Consider the following 16,136-nt stretch of genomic DNA (forward strand, 5'->3'; position numbering starts at 1 on the left):
AGCCCAAAGTCTGTAGAACCAAATGCTTGGCAAGCCAAGAGTGGAGGAACAATTAGGGGGAGTTGGGTAGACATCTGTCTCAGTCAAGAAAGTGCTTGGCATACAAGGAGAAAGACTTGAGTCTGGATGCCTAGAACCCATGTCAAATCCTGGGATGATGGCGTGTGTCTGTACTTCTTATGCCAGGGAGGAGGAGCTGGAAGGATCTTTGGAGGCCATTAGTCATGGTCTTGCTAAATCTGTGAGCTCCAGTTTCAGTGGGATACCTTGTCTCAAACAATAAGATGGAGACCTCAGATCTCCACACAGATATAAACATGTAACATACAACATAAACATGTAAACACATGTACAGCACACAGAGAGACATAAAGTAGCCAGTATAATATGCTACCCCTAAGCTCTGAACACAGGGAAGGCACTTTGCTCAGTCTGAGGGAGTCAAGGACCCAATGTATTTCATGGTCTTGTGTAACTTAAACGATTTTCTGTGCCTGGAGATTTTTAAGTCATTCTCACTCAATTGTCCCGACCCTACTATTGTGATTGTCATTTAAAATGAAAAAAAAAAAAGGACATAGAAGGAAGACAATGAGGAAGAGGAGGAGGAAGAGGGGGAAGAGGAGGAGGAAGAAGAAGAAGTAAAAGAAGACAAAGACTAAGAATAAGGATAAAAATAGGAAGAGGAAGAGGAAGAAGAGGAGAGAATGTGAAAAGCCCTTACCTAAGACTGTAGGGCTTAATTGCAATGCAACACTATCACCTATGGCAGCTGAAGTCCCAGACATTCAAAAGGGCAGATGGGGTAGACACAGGATGGGGGATGGTGGGTTAGAAGCATAAAAACAGGAAAGGCTTTGTGGTGAAAACGAATTCAGATTCTTCCTAAAAGCCCTTGGGTTTGGTCTTAGAAATTATATCTTATTCAGGTGCCTCATTTCAGTTGTGGTTAAAACGTTGGGAAACCAAGCTTTGGACCACATGTAAAACAGGCTAACAGACTAAGTAGCTTCAGATGACCGAACAGGGTCCCCACTACTACAACTAGGGCATTGAAGCTAGCCCTGCTTTGGTCATAAATAAGGTGATTACCTGGCTTGAAATGAGGTGGCCAAAGGTATTCTTGCACCTGGAAGTTTCTTATGTGTCTATTGCTTGCTAGACCTTTTACATCCCTCCTTTGGTGTGTGCACTGAAAGCTGCTTTTTTTTTTTTTCCGGTTGCTTGTGCTTTAGAAGTTCTATCCACAACTACTTTCTCGGAATGGAAAATTTAATCTTCAAAACTGTTCTGCACCACTGGCCCCAGAATTAAAAGCAAGCACCTTCAATGGGGAAATTAAATTTATTTGATATACCTGTACATGTATAAAATTGGATCCAGTGCTCGTTTCGTTTGCAGGCTCCTGCAAAAATGCTTTTAGCTATATACCTAATTCACAGCTGAAAGGGGCCCAACCTCAAAGACCTTGTCACGTTCTGATCCCATGCAAGGTGATCATTAGCTGTTGAACGGGCATCATTTTCTGCAAGAGACTCTCCCCACGTGTTCAGCATCATCTGCAGCTGAGGAATCTTCCTTGGGGAACAAAATATTCAGTTGACTGAATTTTCATTATAAAGAAAGCAAAAAAGGAAGTGATACCCAGGGGGGACGATACTTCAATTATAAATATCTATATTTTATTTTGCATTTTCCTCTCTGAAGTTTCCTAGTTGGGCTCTGACAGGGTGTCACAGAGGGCAGACCCTAAGGATGTGTTTGTAGGTAACTTGGTTTTTAAGAGGAGGCCAGATAAAATGAGACTTGTCCTTCCAGAATCCTTTCTGTGTTCTGTAACTTCTGCTCAGTTAGAATACTTAAATTCCAAGTTAAGAAGACTGGAGAAATGGGGAAAAGAATGAGAAGCAGGTCAGTATGATGCTATGGTTTTTGATGGTCTGTAGAGGGCTAGGATGGGGACCAGGATGATCATATCCAGAAGGGTATGCCTAATTGTTGGTAATATTACCAGACTCCTCCCAGGGAACTAACAATAATTTACATTATCACCTGTGACCTTTACATGCAGATGACACACTGGGCAGCATATAAAAGGAATGATTTTCTCTTTTTATTTCACTCTCTTTCTCTGTTCCCATGTGTCCCCAGCAGGCTTCTCTTTCTGTCCTCCTTTCTGTTCTCTCCCTCTCCTTATCTCTTCCCTTATGGCTGTCTGCCTCTACTCCTTTTCCAGGTCCCCACTCCCTCCTCTTCCCCCAAATAAACCTCCCTTACACCAGGGCTGTCATATGGCATGATTTCTCAGGGGGACACCTTGGCATGGGCCTACCAGGGACCCCCTCATCCCCACCTGACACTGCATAGTATTTCATAACACTAATGATCTGCTCTGATTTTGTTTTGTTACAAACAAGGGCTTGAACCTTGGCCTAGAAAGGGTGACTGTGTTGGCCCAGACCCTATAGCTTGTTAGCAGCAGGACTGGGAGGAGCATGGTCCCTCTTATGACCTCTTCTGCCTGACAGTGCCTTTCTACCTCAGCGGTCATTTCTGTAAGGAGTTAGGCACCTTCTTCTAGATCCTTGCTTTTTCTTTTCCTCTTCCTCCTTTCTCATTTTTCTGTTTTTTTTCTTTCTACGTTCCTGCTTATCTTTCTCTTTGTCTTCCCTGCCCCACCACACCCTCTTCCCAAGGACTGGTGGCTACATCTATTCAGTGGCTATGATAGACAATGGGAGTTCCCTGGGGGTCAAGAAGTTTTGCTCTCTTTATAAAGACTGAAGTCAGGCCTGTGGCAGATAGGGTGTGTTTCTTCTTTTAGCTTGTCTGCAACAGTGGCTGTGGAAATTCCTGCCAAGTGGAGCGATGAAGAGAGAGGGGGCAGGCACTACCAAGAAGTGAATAGGCAGAGAACGTAGTTGGGATAGCAAGTCACAGATTGTAGTAACTGGATGATTTAGCAGCCCATGAGACATACCACTGCTTAGCTGAGATGGGGGATCGTGTGTAAATTTCCTTGTGCATAATTTCAAGATTATACATATTCCATTGCACCTAAGCTCAGTGTTTGGAAGAAGTCAGTTGCTCTGGGCATGGTTGGTAAAAGCCTTATGGGAACATGGTGTCTTCTGGCTTTCATCTGTCAGAAGTACACAGTTCCACCTTGTGAGCTACACAATTCAGTTATCCCAAAGACAAGGACTGCCCATACACATTTTCCATTGTTCCTGCGAACAAACAGTTAGTTACCTGTGCTGGCCTCTCTCAAATGATAATGCTGAGCGGTATCATGGCTACTTTTGACTAAAATGTCTCATGCTGTTTGGTTTTATGAGCATATTCTGTAAGCTCTTCTTCTCCTATTTTTAAATCTCAGGCTCTAGCAAGTTCCTTTGTAAATGGTCACCTCTATGCCTTTTGTGTCAGTGGTGGCAGTGACAGATATTTTAGGAAGTCTGTGGTACTAGTGCTGTTACTACTTAAATGGGGATTTGTAATAGAGTCAATTCCAATATTTAGTGCATCTTCAATTACTTGAGTTACTATATGAAGTAACCAAAATCGAGGTTAGGCAATGGAAGATAATATGATGAGTGGATAAAATATTCGAAGGTAACAAGAGAGGTGATTTATGTGAAATCAAAGTCCATTTAATCCTTTTTTTCCCCTTTAAATACAATTCTGGGAATAGGACTCCTGATAGAAATAGACTAGGAAATTGCTCTTCCACTGAGCTCTAAACCTACTTATTCTTAATTGTAAAATATTTAAATATTTATCTAATGCTTGTTATGCACCAAGAAGAAAATATTGAGTATGGGAAATAAAACATTTGGGTTTGTCATTCCTAACTACCCCCTTCTGTTAGAAAGTTCTCATGTCTCAATCTTTTTGAATGACTTAATTGTATTCATGAAAATGTCTCCAATACTTTAGACATTGGTATTATTTAAATGAGGGTAGCCACATTCCCCCGTAACAGCAATGATGCTTAAACCACAGTTTCCTGACAGTAAAACAGATTGCATCTGTGCAGAAATTGCCCACATCTGTTGTGGACAGAAGATGAAATATGTAGAAAAGGGTGAAGGGAGTAAGGACCATGAACCACTTACTTTAGAATAAAACTTAAGTTCTGAAAGATTGTTCTAGAGTCAATTCCCTATATGTCAAGCACTAGGCTGTGGTGAACTCTGGGGTCTTTCAGGCCAGGGGTGACAGGAGGGTGAAGAACAGTTACAGAAACGGTACTGATGTAACACTTTTTCTTCCCAATAGTCTCTATCCCTGTCACAGCCTCCCTGCTGGAAACAAGAAGGTTCCAGAGATTATGATTCATGCCACAGGGAAAGATACAATGAGCTATGTTAGAAGCGATCTTAAGTAATGCCTCTCTTGCCATCATCCATCTTCCCGTACCAAGCTCTTTGGAGACAGTAATTAATAAGCTGTATTAAAGCTGAATTGTTCTCATTCCTCAGTCCCGCAGCCTTACTTTCCCTCCCGCATTTCTTCTTACGAATGTGAGCCATGAGAGTTCCCATGTTCAATGTCATTCAAACATGCCAGTGTCTACTGCATGGTTGCACTCTTCTCAAACTTTGCACCATAGAGTTTGGAATTTCTCTACTTGGTTCAGCTCATCATGCTCTATTCTCTGGACCTTCTCATTCTCAGAGAGTGGCCCTTGTTCCTCTTCCTCACCTCTAACCAGTATTAGAGGTTCAGGCAGTTCTGTTGTCTGTACCTTCTCTGTCATGCAGACCTCCTACTGTGGAGTCCTATGGATTCAAAAGCCATCTCAGTTCCCATGACCATGATGAGGCCTTACTCTGTCAATGATATGTCTTTGCAATCCAGATATCTGTACAAACTGTAAATTCAGAAGCTTACAGAGTCACTTCGAAATGTGTTGCATAAAGGTGCACCCGGTGACAAAAATCACTGTAGATGCCAGAATGCAGGGGCATTCAAGGAGATCAGGTATTCAAATTCTACAAGGATCCAGGTGTGTGCTTATTTTTCTATCTTGTGATTTAAAAAACATTATATGATTTATGGGGTTTGGAGACTAAAATACTTAGGATTCCTGAAAGTCTGAATTCAATCTTTAGCACTTATGCCACCCATCAAAATAAAAGCACCCTATTATCACCGACATAAAGTACAGATGATTAGAAGAATAAAGATTATTAAAAATTACCCTTAACTGTATGATCTTGAGATAACTACTGCTCCTGACAGAATGTAAGATCTACTCTATAACAATTTGCTAGATACGGTGATTATAGAATGGATAAATGACAAATATCCACATATATGTACCTATAACCTATCATATACTTTATTTATTCTTTATAATACTTGTGGTCACCTTGTAAGTTACAAATGTGTTACATTCAAGAGCTTTTCACATTGTTCTGTAAGAACATAGCTTCTCAATGAGACACTGCTGTTGGTGGTTTTAGATTCCCAGTCTAGTCCTGAAAAGTTGTCTTAACTTACAAAATGTAAGAACACTGTCTAGGATAAAATGGACAAAAGAGAATGGGAAAACCCACTTTCTAAATTTAGCTCTGCCAGCCACAAAGCCTCAGAATAGGGCAAGTCTCAGTGTTAGAACTCAGGGGGATCAAGGTGCCATTTCTCAGACTTAGAGATTTAGGTTTGGGGAGCAACCTAAGTTCAGGATATAAAAAGCTGAACACATTAGTGCTTATTTATAACCCTGTGTGCTAGGGTCAGGTAGAGATGTGCACATCCCTGGAGCTCCCTGGCTAGGCAGTAGCTGAATCAGTGAGCTCCAGTTTCAGTGAGACACTGAAATGAGGCAGGGGGTGACTGAGAAGGACACTGGCTTTCACACACACGAGCACAGACATGCACATGTGCATACATACTGACTTATAATGTAAAGACTCATAAGTCATGTCTATGTAAATTACTGGACCCAGCAGTACTTAATAATTACAAAGGGAACAACATTAGCAGCTTAATACACATTCTTTTTAACTACAGAATCCTTCGTTTAACCTGTCTTTTAGGATAACTTGGATTCAAGAAGACTGTAAGTATTCAAACCAAAAGTTAGGCTATTTCATGCTCAACATTTTGCTAACCTGCTTCATTCATCACTCCTTACTAGGTCACTAATGCTAAACTCTACTGGAGCCTAGGTAATCTCTGAGTTCTCTACTGCATGCTCTGACTACTGAACCAAGGCCCAGAGCAGTGCCCTGGATCCCATGTAATCATCCAAAAAGAAGGTGGTTAGAACCAATGACAATTGCTTTTTTTTATGGACACAGACAAAATAAGGCCAAATACCCAGCATGCTTTAAAGTCAATACATATAACTCCTGCTGTGTCAGGGGTAAAAATGATAAAGCAGGGGAGGGATGATATCTCCCCTCCCCCCAGAAGTCCATGATTTAATCAGACCCCTTCTACTGGAAAGGTGGTTAAAAGTCACCACAGTAAAAAGAACCATTAACCCAGCCCAATTAATTGATGACTGAATTAAAATGCCAACACTGCAGAACTCAAGAGACCCAGAGAGATCGCCCTACTAAATACAAACAGATGGTTATGGTATCTTAAGTTTTCTTTTCTCTCTCAAAGGATGGTCATTTTTGTGATTCTGCTCCAGTCATTTTCTTTTCATTTCCTCTCCTATACTCTTCACTGAGATGACCATAAGAAATATGTAAACCTATAAGAAACCACAGCATCCCTGTGTCCATTAAATTCACAAATTAGCTTGGAATCTGGGCCTCGCCCTAGGGGGCACCTGCTATCAAGATGGGGGGTCTTGCTTCCTATGCCCAGTTCGAAATGGTCAGTCTAAAGGGCCTGACTGACCAGACTCTCCCTCTGGAAGTGTGTTACTGGTGGAGACTGTTAACAGATGTCATGACCTTGAAAATACACAGCAAGTTAAATGATATTCTTCTCACAGCGTTCAAAGCCATATTGAGCACTGATCCCTTTTTATTATGTACAAAGCCGTTTTTAAACGGAATGCTTTCCCGTGACCTTGCTCACCATTCAGGTGAGCGTTCCACTGCAGGTTGCTTTATTCAGGCACGAGGGATTATTCCTTGCTACAGCAGACAGAAATAGCCTAACAACCCAGACAAGAGAGCTGTTAGAGACACCGGTGGTTCCATATACTGGTGTCAAGCACACACCAAGAGCTTTAACCTTTTTCTCTGTCCATTGAAAAAACATGAGCACTAGTGATGGAGGAAATAAAAGAAGGTGAGTTTGTCCCAGGAGCCGAAATGTTCTGGGCCATTCCCAATCTGCAAACTTAAAAGGGAATTTCAGCGGATCAGGAAATGGGCTGAAGTTCACTCATTTCATCCCCATCTCCTGGGACCATTACCATCCTCTTTATCTGTGACATGAAAGATTAGCCTGTGCTTTCATTATAAACCATTTTCCCCATCTGGATTTTTGAAGCTCTTATCTTTGGCTTGCCACATCTTACATCAGGTCTCCTGCTACACTAGCAAATGGAATGGTAGACTATATTTTTGTAGTTCATTCATGTGCTTTCTTTCACAAATAGAATATGTGCTGGGCACCATGCTGAATACTCTGTCCTAATAGATTGAACTTATTTTGCTTAAGAATATTGAAGAGCCTTTCATTTGCCTGTATTATCCAGAGTCTGTGCAGCCTCATAGACATATAAATGATACATTCCTCATATAATTTCCAAATGGAAGCCATATTGAGAATGGCAGCAAGAAAATGAACAAATAAACTACTCTTCAAGATGCTTTTTCATAATTGGCAGGCCTGTTTGAATATCTCACCTCTCTCATTTCATTCTATGTCAAAGAAGTGAGAAAGCTGTAGCTGACATCACAAGGTTGTATTTACAATGATGGTGACGATGACACATGTATGTGGCCAAGGAGCAGCACTGAGACATGAGGTAAAATAAGAAGACCTCTTTCTGACTCAAAGGAAAAACAAGTCCATCTGCCACAATCCTGCACATTTAGACCCAAACACAAGGACTACGAATTCTCATTTTAGATTCAGTCTGTGGAAGCTGGCTAACTGCTTTTTAAATTCTGAGCAGATTAGAAATAGAAAATTAGTATACATCAATGCTTACAGAAAAATGACAGCTGTCAGCCACATAGGCAGTGTGGGAGGGAAAATCAAAACCATGGAACAAAGACGCAGGTCTACAAAGCTACGGCAGCCTAGGGATGCAGGTTTAAGCTAAAATATAGCTTAAGGTATTATGATTGTTACATCTGGCTTTCTACAGTCATCGTCCAAAAGCTCACATTTAACAGGCCAAGGAGGTTAGCAGTATGTTTTAGAAAGACTCTGGAGAGTGCTGGAAAGTGAGAATGAATGTTTATGCAGATGAAATTTTGCCTTCCAGGCATATCATAGTATCTTGAGATACTTTTGGTCATTTTAACTAGTGACAGTGGTACTGAGCAATTCAGTGGCCATTCATGGAAGTCAGAAATACTGTGTCAGGTCTTACAGTGTACAAAAGAATTCCTCGAACTATAACATCTGAAAGTACCACAACCCAAGTAGAAATGGACCAAGGTGGAGAAACCCCGGTTTATCAGAATACCATTTGATAATTTGACAAGTTCCCTCTGTGTGCCTCTCTGCATTGAGAAGGAAAGCAAAGCACGCTTGCTTCTCTTCTGTCAGGCACTTTCTCTCTGCTGAGGCTCCTTTGATAACATTTGATTTTCACAATAACATTACAGCTGCGAAGGAGAACACAGTCTCTACTTTAAAGATGAGGGCTAAATGACCGAAGCGCTAAGCAACACTTTTAACGATGAATAGATACTCCGAGTCCCCTTTCAGTGCCCATTCCCCAAAACTATACTTGAAATCTATTGACTTTTAGGCCAAGAACAAAGAACTGAAGCAGTATCAGTTGTTAAGGTATATCTAGTTAAATCTGAATAAATTAAACTGGAGACATTGGTTTAGGTGCAGAAATTATTTTGTTCATTGTTTCATACCGGCTCCAAAGAGCTTCTGAGCACCTAGCCTGTATCTCCTGGTATTCTACGTGCTGGTACGTGTGGTGAACAAGCAGCATCTTGTCTCAGAAGGCTTGTGCATCAGAAATACCTCCGCACTATGGTACCAAACCTGTTGTAGGTTGTATTCTTCTCCAATCCAAAAAATGTCACAAACGTCCCAGCTTGCGTTTGTACCCCCTAGACTCTATTTTCATGCATGACTTCTTTCTTTGTGTGTATTTGTGTGTTGCACACATGTGAATATGTGAGTGTCTATCTGGAGGCCAGAGGAGGGTATCATGCATCTTCTCCTATCATTCTCTGGCTTGTTGCTTTGAGATCTAGTCTCTCACTGAACTGGAAGCCTGGGCTGGATGGCTGGCTAGCCCTCTTTTTGGATCAGCCTATCTTCCCTACCAGTGCTGGCTGGGGTTGCAGACAAGTGCTGAAATGCCATGGTAAGAATTTATGTGGATCTCAGGCTCCCATAAAGGCAGAGCAAGTGCTTGTACCCATAGAGGCATCGTCTTCCCAGCCCCTGTACAGCTGATCTCTAAGCAAATGATGTCTGTGTGATTTGTATATTAACCGTTGTTTCTGCCCCTCGATGTATTTCCTCTATATCTTTCCATCACCCAGAAAATTTGTTCTCAACTGTGAAGATTCACAATGCAAGAGCTAGTAGCTTTATGGTCTGAGATTTTTAAAAAAAAACCTTTTATTTATTTATTTATTTATTTATTTATTTATTTATTTATTTATTTATTTATGTCTTTGTACATGTGCACACGTATGCAGGCATGTATGTGCACACACCAAGTTTGTGTGTAGAAGTCAGACGCCAATTTGCAAGGGTCAGTTGCTTCTACCACATGGATCTTGGGGATTGAACTCAGATCAACAGGCTTGACAGTGAGCCCCCTATGTGCCAAGCCATCTTCTGTCTCCTGTCTAGGCCCTTACATTAGTTTATAGGCATCAATATTCTAGCTATAGTTACAGAGCATACTTATTAATAGAATATTAAAACTGGTTGCTTAGGTGACTGTCTTCCACCATTAGGCCTATGATCTTGAAGCCTCTTGTGCTGGGATCTCCCTTTGTCCATTCTAGTTCCAGTCTCCACTGTCTGAACCTGGCTCTATGTGCTAATTGGCAGCCTGGGCAGGATTTATGAATGAGAAATCCTAGCAAGCATTTCCAGAAAGCAGAAGGGAAGTGATATCATCCCCTTTAGGGGGGCCTTCTCTGCTGTCCCCATTGTGATGTAATTGCCCTTCCCCTTTGTTTATTTAGGCCACCATGGTCCCAGATTCCTGCTACCACTTTCCCTTAGCTTCTGTACCATCTCCTGGCCATCTCCTAAACGCAGCCCAAATATTAGCAATATGCCCCCGTTTCCAATATCCTCAAATTACAGAATTGAACCATGTTTTCATTTTCCTCTTGGGATAGTCTTACTTCATGCAGCGTTCCAGGGTCTGACGAAGGGCCTCTTGGCCCAAGAGAATGCTAAGTAAGTGATTGTTAAAAGTGTGAATGAATGAATGAATACAGTTGTTACAATCAAACTATAATCAGTTTTTGAGTTTTCGTGGGTGTCAAAGTTCCGGGCATCAAAGGCTTCGGTTTCCTCAGAAGCACAGAATTGCTTTGTGAACTCGGCTAGACACAGTGCTACTTATTAGCATGACTGTTCTTTGTCATCCTCACCTTCCCAGTCAACAGAAGAAGGTGATGCCTGGACTGTCCCCCAGAGCATCCACCAGTCCTTCTTTTGAATTCTTCATCACTAACCTCAAACACAAACAGAATCAAAGTCCGACTCTTCTGTCCTAGGCAAGCCCCGGTCAGAAAACTCCACCTCTGAGGATACATATAATGACCGCTGGCTAGACAAGAAAGGAGAAAAAGAAATTCAATGAAACTCACATTTCAGTATGAGTTCCCAATCAAAGTGAGTGTGACAAGTGAAAAAGCACCCGGGCCTCGGAGCCCTTCTTTTGGTTCCTACGTGGTAGCTGCGTCTCCTTAGGTTGGCAAATGCCTGCTGTTAATGTGAAATTGGTTTCAACTTGATTTGTCAACCCAGAAAACCCTTTCTTATTTTTTCAGTAGCTATTACTGTCCCCAGTTAGCACTTTTGTGTGTTGTCAGTTACTGCAGAGTTAACAGTCATCATAACTACTGCCAATTTGTGAAGCTTTTGCAGTAGGTGACAGGTCCTACATTGGGTGGGCACCTTTTGAAGTTTATCTATATGAGAATACTATGAAGTAGGCGGTAGCCCTGTCCCTTTGCATAGGGGAGAGCTGAATTTTGTAAAGGTTAGTAAGGTTTTTGCTGTTATTGTTGCTGCTGTTGCTGGTTTTTGGTTTTACTTTTTGTTTCTTTTTTGAGGCTCAGAAGTCTCAGGGTACAGCTACCTTTCTTCTGGTCAACAGCCACTGGCCTTCAGCATCTGAGACAGACACAGTGAACAGAGGAATACCTGCGTTTTCAGTCTATTGTAGACCAGCTCATTGGTGCAGAAATATTTGATTTTTTTTTAATTAGGCTTCCTTGGCTTCACTTCTTGCTGCAAGTGGGGTGGAGGCTGGGGCATGCCAAGGAGAAAGGCAAAGAGGAAAAGAACGGAAGAACAGCAACTGCACAACACTTCAAAGGTCAAGTGGTTTCTGCTTGGCAATGAAACAACATTTATATGTGTGCTAAGTCTAGGCAGCTTCTCCCACTAAGAGAGAAAGAAAGCTCAAGGCCCACGCTAACTTGGACGTGCCTTTAAATGTTACCCAGCACCTAATATATTACAGAGAAAGTACAACGAGAACAGATGGGGAACATAAAGCAGATGCAGAGCTGAAGTCTAAATAGAGATGAACAATTCTTCAGTTAACAATAAGAAAAGGAGATGGCGGTGTTGACGACATGGAAAAGGAGTCATTTACAAGGGAGACAAGAGACTGGCAAAGTCACCCATGAACGCCCCAGGGATGCATTCTGGCTACATGGAATTATATTTATTCATGTTTTTCTGGGACTAAAAAGTGGCATAACCGGGTCTTCTCAGATGGAAAGCTCCAAGAAATCAGGAACCATTATGGCGGCAGCATACTGGAACGCATACTACTCAAGGAAGGCCTTCTAGAACAGAGCCTGGCTACTGCATTTCCTATCCTGGAAGGAGGTGTTTTGATATTTTAAGCCCATCAGACATGGCAAATGTGTCATTTCCTGTGACAAATTCACTTCATTTTTTCACTTCTATTTTTATAACTAAAACTTGTTTTGTGGATATTTTCAGTCATAAGAAATAAGGTAGAATAGTGCTGATTTTACAGATTCCTTCACCTAGGTTCCATGTGTGTTTATTAACATCTACTTATTTCCTGTTCTTTTTCTTGCTATCTAAATTCAATCATGTTTAAGTTTTCTTTACTTAGAGTCCCCACTTTAAAAAAAAAACAACAAAAAAAAATCATGCCTTCTCCTGGTAACTAGTGGTTAAAAAATAAAATTAAATTTAAAAAAGGCTGTAAAGTTCTTAGTATGGAAGCCTGCAAAAGCCAAGCATGAGATAAACGTGGGTTATAATAAGTTTTTAAAAATTAAGATTTATTTTGTAAATGATTTTGTGTCGATGAGCGTGAGCCTGCATGTGTATAATGTGTACCATGCACAGGTGGGCGTTCCCAGGAGCCAGAAGAGCGTTTAACATACTCTGGATTATAGTTACGAACAACTGTGGGTTATCATGGAAACCCAAGTCCTTTGCAAGAGCAGCAAGGGTGGAATGGCTGAGTCTTCTCTCCAATCCCCCAAATCATAATTTTTATGCATGGACACATGAAAACACAACAGAAGATATGAGATGATGGAACTGTGATTGTCAGTTTGAGAGGAACAAAGCGGAAATTGGGAAAATCAGTTTTTTCTCTTCCTCTCTCCCTCCCTTCCTCCTCTCTTTTTCTCTTAGTCTTCCTTCCTTCTTCCCTTCCTCCCCCCCCCCCCACAAAGAATTCCAGCATTGTCTTAACTACCAGGTATCAAGGGATGTGAAGCTCTACTGACACACATTTTCCTAGAAGCAGATAACAGAGCACTACTTAAACACACACACATTCATCATGGAAAAATAATCCATCAGAGAACCAACCCTTATGTTTACAGCTGGTTTTTAGTCACAGTATTTCTTAGAAAGATGGGGGTGGGGAGAGTCCAGGAAATAACAAAGAAGTCACTATTGCTAACTTCTAAAAGTTAAACCTTCACAGGGAAGACAGATATTACAAAGAAACTCCAGTGAACATAGAGTCTCCACTGTGTGTGAAAACTCAAAGTGAGAATGTTATACGTAGATCCTACATTTCTAGCATAGCCTGAATCTGCATCATGGTGCATACTCAATACAAGCTACAGTGGACATGGTGACACTGAAGGCAGTTGGGTTTGGCTGTGAGGCAACAGAGATGGAAACAGTTTTCAGTACAGTTGCTGACATGGACCACATAGACAGTCTCAGAAAGTTACCACAAGCTTTAATGACACCTACCCCCACCCTTCTTACTATGAGGAAATAGTTTTAATTATGTAATTAATAATGGGGACTTCCTTTACTCTGTAAGAGGCATCACATAGTCCACTACCATTCAAATAGTTATACTCTGTTGTTTCTAAACTCGTTTCAATTTTATGACTAGCTCTAAATTCAAGTCTCAGGCAGACTTTTAAGGAACAACTGCAGAAGTCAACAGGATCTTCTAGTTAGCACTCTATGCATATGGCAAATGGCTTCTGAGTAGCCACCCCCAGTGGCTCATTCATTCCTACCAGCACCTTTACACCATCAGAGGTTGTCTACATAATATAGTCACACACTCAGCCCCCTGACTCGTCTCCTTCCCAGTTCCACTGAAAGTTATTCTTCAACATCTGTACAGTTTTTTTTTAAACAAACAGCATGCATGTAGGCTGCCCTTTAATGACACAAGCAGTCATGCATTGGAGTATGCATTTGTTCTAAAGGTAAAAAGGCAAGCTTCAACAACAACCACAACAGCAACAACATCAACGACAATAACAACAACACACACAGAAAACATTTCACAAGATCCATCACAACATCATGCTGGTTTTTGCCTACAGCTGATGAAGATAAGCCCTGGAATGAAGCATAGCAGTGCTGACATACAGGGGTGGAGTAAGGGAAGGTGGAAGGACGAGCGAGGAAAGAAGATAGCAGAAGTGCTGGAGCAAAAACTGGAGTGTCTGGGAGCTGACTCAGCATCTGCTCCATCTCATGCCCCTTCCCAGGAGCGAGGGACACCAAAAATGACATTTCCCTCAATTGGAGAACTGACGGAGAGAGCAAGGAACTATTATCATGCATCTGCCGGGATGGCAAGCTGACGTCAAGGCGTGACTGTCCTTTGTAGAAAGGAAGGAGCCATGGAGAAAGTAAATTAATTCAGAAGGTAACTTCCTGTGACCTCTGCATGATTGCTCCCCACACTGCCACTGTGAGTTCTAATAGCCTAAAAGGGCAAGGCTCAGTGATGCCGCTCAGTTACTTGCAATGGTGATTACCTGAGGGAGTGAAACAGCACAGCGTGGGGGCATTTTCATAATGAGAACATCCTGAATCCAGTTATCCAGGCACTATCATCACCACTAAGCTTGGTAAGTATTCCCAACTCTCCTCAGAACCTGTACATCTTCAAAACATCCACAACTGTCTAATTGATTAGAACTTGGCCAGACAGCTCCAGGTGGCTAATTGGTAAAGCAATAGCTCAAAGAGTATTCGTCTTTAATTATGGGCATTTGACATCTTTATGTAGGTTTTATGTGATATTAAATGCATTTTCACTAGACATCCATTGAAGCCATATGGCAGCCTCGAATATGTAGAACAAATTTGGCACAATGAAGCATTCTTTCTTTTTTTTTAATATAGAGTGATAAGATGTACTGTTAAGGACAGGTTTTTTACATGTTGTGGCTGGAAATTCAGGAGTCTAAGTAGTAAAGACATTCTTTACGGATTGCTGAAGGCTGAATAGAGGTGAATAAAGAGACAGAATCCAAAGGATCAAATGGGAAGATATCCAGAGCTAGCTCTTATTGGAAAAGAACCCTTCAAAGCATAAAATACATCAGAACATTTTCTGTTTATCCTTGATTCAACCCAATAAATCAGTTGGAACCCAAAGTTTTATCTTTTTATCCATTTATTACTTCATTCATCATTATTTAGAATTGATTTAAATAAATGATATAAGACTCCCAAAAGGCTCAAGAATACTTCAGTGGTGCATGAATGGGCAGCAGAGAGTCTTTGATCCAAGTATACATACATTTTACACACAGAAAATTCTCTGAAGATAAAGTCTACAGCCTTGCATGACAATAAGAAATTCATAGCTGAAAAAAAGTGTTAACAGTCTCACGTTGTATCTAAGACTGTAAGCCATCTTGTAGTATAAGGACCTAGAGGACCTGATACAAATTCTCACCTGTGAAAATGACTACTAACAGACAGACAACTGTGGATCGGGTGAGTAAGAGCCATGGTACAGTGTTGGTGAGAATGTAGCAGTGTACCTATAATAGAAAATAATGTGGAATTCTGTAAAAATTAAAAATACAAATACCATATGACAGGTAGTTTCACTTGTGGGCACATATCCACATTTCTGGTTATGAAATCAGAGAGCCCTTTCATGCCCATTGCTGCCTTTCCAACAGTCAAGATACTTAGGTGTCCATCAAGGGGTGAACAGATAAAGAAGGGGTACTATGTTCATGCAAGAGAATGTTACATTAGGAAAGAAGAAAACAAGATGAATCTGGAAGATAGAATATTAAAGGAATGAAGATAGGCAAAGGAAGATAAATACTGCATGATTACCGTCACATCTGGAATCTAAATCCTATGAATATCAAAGTAGTTTTGAGAGGTCAGAGGAGGGTACAGGAGTTAGAAGATACGTGCCAAATGGTATGAATTTCAAATAGATGGAACTAAGAAGTTAAAGATCTAATGTGTGGTGACTGTAGTTTATAAAATCTATTTGAAACTTGAAGTATTCTCTAACTATTCACTTGTAA

General features: G+C 41.1%; 1 protein-coding gene and 1 long non-coding RNA gene across 5 annotated transcripts in view; one reads left to right on the forward strand and one right to left on the reverse strand.

The window, feature by feature from the left end:
* The window catches only part of Samd12 (sterile alpha motif domain containing 12), a 295,171-nt gene that overhangs the window by 65,843 nt on the left and 213,192 nt on the right, over positions 1 to 16,136 (reverse strand). The window lies entirely within an intron of this gene.
* LOC120093656 (uncharacterized) overlaps positions 1,604 to 16,136 on the forward strand; it is a 69,725-nt gene continuing 55,192 nt past the window's right edge. Inside the window, exons 1-2 of one of the 4 annotated variants that reach the window (XR_010053795.1) lie at positions 1,708 to 1,911; positions 11,427 to 14,705. This is a non-coding gene — a long non-coding RNA (uncharacterized LOC120093656). Of the gene's footprint in view, positions 1,912 to 10,349; positions 10,543 to 11,426; positions 14,706 to 16,136 lie in introns of those variants that run through there. The other 3 variants (XR_010053796.1, XR_010053794.1, XR_005487116.2) reach the window with 3 other exon arrangements.

The sequence above is a fragment of the Rattus norvegicus genome, chromosome 7, assembly GCF_036323735.1.
Source record: "Rattus norvegicus strain BN/NHsdMcwi chromosome 7, GRCr8, whole genome shotgun sequence".
Taxonomy (NCBI): Eukaryota; Metazoa; Chordata; class Mammalia; order Rodentia; family Muridae; genus Rattus; species Rattus norvegicus.